This window comes from Crocuta crocuta, unplaced genomic scaffold (assembly GCF_008692635.1).
Source record: "Crocuta crocuta isolate KB4526 unplaced genomic scaffold, BGI_CrCroc_1.0 scaffold170, whole genome shotgun sequence".
NCBI lineage: Eukaryota > Metazoa > Chordata > Mammalia > Carnivora > Hyaenidae > Crocuta > Crocuta crocuta.
Window position 1 is genome coordinate 8,682,488 of NW_027527853.1, and position 3,783 is coordinate 8,686,270.

A 3,783-nucleotide genomic window follows, 5' to 3' on the forward strand; every position below is an offset into this window, starting at 1 on the left:
TGAATATCTCACAAGCCATGAGATCATAACATGAGCTGAAGTCTGATCCTTAACCGACTGAGCTACCCAGGTGTCCCTATTTTTTATCATTCTGAGAGTTCTTTATTTTTTTTAAACTTTTTAAAAAATGTTTTATTTATTTCTTAGAGAGAGAGAGCGTGAACAGGGGAGGGTCAGAGAGAGAGGGAGACACAGAATCCGAAACAGTCTCCAGGGTCTGAGCTAGCTATCAGCACAGAGCCCGACATGGGTCTTGAACCCAGGAACCATGAAACCATGACCTGAGCCAAAGTCGGACGCTTAACTGACTGAGCCACCCAGGCGCTCCAATTTTGAGAGTTCTTTATATATACTGAATATAGACTACTGTCAGATACATAATATATAAATATTTTCTTCCATTCTTTGGATTGTTTTTTCACCTTCTTGGTAATGTGTTTTGAAGCATAAAAATGATCATTTTGTTGATGTCCATTTTATCTTTCCTTTAGTTGCTCATGCTTTTTCATATCTATGAAACCGTTGCCTAATCCAAAATCTTAAAGATTTAAACCTGTGTTTTGTTCAAAGTAACAACTGTTGTCTTAAAGTCTCTTTTACTTGATATTAATATAGCCTTTCCATCTATCTTTTGGTGACTATGTCAAGCAGAAAGCCAGGCACAAGTTGCCAATGCAGAGGGAAGAAAAACCATGTTGGAGAAAGCAAACATTATCACTATGCCAGTGTACAGGAATAGAAGTTTAAATACTTCTGCCACTGCATCTTGGTTTCAGAGTTACCAAGAAGAGACAACGGAGTCAAGTAATGGATGGAACAATGTTTTTACACACTTAAGAAATAAAGCAAGATCAGTTCTGATAATTTGCCATTGGAACCCCAAGGGTAGTGGGTGCCCCCAGCAGCTGATACAGGACAGTTGGCCTATACACACACCTCTTATGCCACAGCAGGAGTCCAACCCCACTACTGTGGAGTTCAGAATACTGAAAGCTAAGGTGCCAGAGAGGCATTTAGTATATGCTTAATCAGAAAAAAGGAACACTTAAATAAAAGATATTCTGACAAGGTGAGTGGCTTATATAGGCTGTGTGGTCTCTTTATCTCTTGTTAAGGAAGGTTCCAGGCCCAAGGCTCATTCTTATGTAACTGAGTAGGGGTTGAAAGACTGCACATGTGAGACTGTCTTTCTCATCAGGTGTATCTTTGTCCATCCTTCTTTTTCCTGTTTACATCCTTGTATCTCAAGTGAGTCTGTTTCAGACACTGTTTACTAGGATCATGTTTTTTTTTTAAAAATCCAGTATGATATCTACCACCTATGCCTTTTAATTAGAGTGTTTAAACAATTTACATTTAGTGTAATCCTGATAGAGTAGGTCTGTTGTTTTCTGTTTGTTTTTTTTTTAACTTTTAATGTTTTTTATTTATTTCTGAGAGAGGGAGAGAGACAACGTGAGTAGGGGAGGATCAGAGAGAGAGGGAGACACAGAATCTGAAACAGGCTCCAGGCTCTGAGCTAGCTGTCAGCACAGAGCCCAGTGTGGGGCTCGAACCCACAAACTGTGAGATCATGACCTGAGCCGAAGTCGGACACCCAACCTACTGAGCCACCCAGGTGCCCCAGGTCTGTTGTTTTCTTATTTGTGTTCTAGAGCTTTTTTTGTTCCTCTATTCCTCCATCGCTGCCTTCTTTTCTGTTCAATAGATATCTTTTAGTGTACCATTTTAATTCCTTTGTCATTTCTTTTGCTGTATTTGGTTATTTTCTTGATAGTTGCCCTGGGATTTACAATTAACATCTTAATTTTTAATAATCAAGTTTGGATTGGCTTGCATGGAGGTGCCATAGCTGGATGGGAGCCCCTGAATGGGTGCATTGTGGTCAGTGTACCCACTACTATGCCATTGTTGCTACTGCGTGTGGTGGTGGTGTGCTCAAGCAACCAGAACCGGAGCATGGAGGTGCACAACATTATCAGCAAATGGAGATTCAGTGTCTGATCCTTTGGAACAGGAACTCATTTGAAGCTCCCAGGGCCAGTACCTGACAAGCCAAAAGTTTACAATTTCAAAACTACATATGATCAGATGGACAGCAATCTCCTTAGGAAGGACAGAGAACTCTTATGTGCAGAATGGTATTTTACACGTGTTGGATAGAAGTAAGAAGATCAAGCCCTGGCCAGAAAGGTTCCAGAAATGCAGAGACTTATTTGATCTGATTCTCACCTGTGAAGAGAGTGTATGATCAGGTAGTAGAAGATCTGAATTCCAAACAGCAAGATACCTGACAGCCGGTGCGTGTGATCAACATGGACATCCAGGACAACCGTGAAGATGCCACCCTGGGCACATTCCTTATCTGTAAGTTGTGCCGTTGCATTCAGCACACAGAGGATATAGAGAAGGAGATTGATGAGTTGCTGCAGGAGTTTGATGAGAAGAGTGGCAGAGTCTTACTGCACATGGTCTGCTTCTACTGACCAGTCTGGCCACCCTCCTGAAGACATCTTATTGAGCTCCCTTTTGTTAATACATTTTCCTTCCTGATATGTGGTTTTACTTGTATGTAGTCTGCTGGTGGTGGGTAGTAATACCCAATAAACTGTACATGTGAAATGAGAAGAAACACATAAATGCCAGATTAAAAATAATAGGAGTTTTTTCTATCCCACTTTTACTTGTGAGTGGAGTATTGCCTATCAATTTTTTTCTTTAACCAAAAAAGTAAACAATAGTTTATAGTACATTTCATCTATTAAAACAAAAACAATCAAGTTTGGATTAATATCAACTTGATTTCAGTAGTATATAAACACTTTATTCCTATATAGCTCTATTCATCCCTTTAGCCCTCCTTCATGCTTTTATTGTTCTGCATATTATTTCTTCATGTATTGTGTACATCAACACAGATTTACATTTTTTCTTTACAAAGTGTCTTTTAAATTAGGTAGGAGAAACAAAGAATTACCAAATACATTCATTTATCCTGTCTTTTATGCACATAGTATTACCTTTACCAGTGCTGTTTGTTTCTTCATGTGGATTTGTGATGCTGTCTTAGTGTCCTTTCATTTCAGCCTGAAGAACTCGCTTTAGTATTTTTTGTGAGGGAGAGGTGGTGACAATGAATCCTCTCAGTTTTTGTTTCTCTGGGGATGTTTTAATTTCTCCTTCATTTTTTCAAGGAATGTTTGGGTTGACAGTCTTTTTCTTTCTACTGCCTTCTTGCCTCTGTGGTTTCTGAGGCAAAACTAGCTCCTAATCTTATTGAAGATCCATTGTACACAAAAAGTCGTTCTGGTCTTGCTGCTTTCAAGATTCTGTCTCTCACCTTTAAACAGTTTATGCTATGTGTAGTTAATTTTTCTTGAGTTGTATTTGTAGTTTGTTTTGCTTTGTGGATGGGCAGATGCATATCTTCCATCAAATTTGGGAAGATGTTGGCCATTATTTCTTCAGCTGTCGTTTCTGCCCTTTCCTCTTTTCTTTTTCTGGGTCTCCCGTTATGCACATTTTTTTTCAATTAACCATTTTTTTAATTGTTTATATTTTAGTTAGTTAATATACAGTGCAGTATTGGATTCAGAAGTAGAATTCAGTGATTCATCACTTATGTAACAACAGCCAGTACTCATCACAACAAGTGCTTTTCTTAATACCCATCACCCATCTAGCCCATCTCTCACCCATCTCTTTTCATCAACCCTCAGTTTGGTCTCTGTTGTTAAGAGTCTCCTGTGGTTTGTTTCCCTTTCTTCTCTTTTTCTCTCTCTT

At 39.0% G+C, this 3,783-nt stretch overlaps 1 pseudogene; it reads left to right on the forward strand.

Moving 5' to 3' along the window:
• Positions 1-1,902: 1,902 nt before the first annotated feature.
• LOC144245403 (RNA polymerase II subunit A C-terminal domain phosphatase SSU72 pseudogene) lies at positions 1,903-2,486 on the forward strand (annotated as a pseudogene).
• The last annotated feature ends 1,297 nt before the right edge of the window (positions 2,487-3,783 follow it).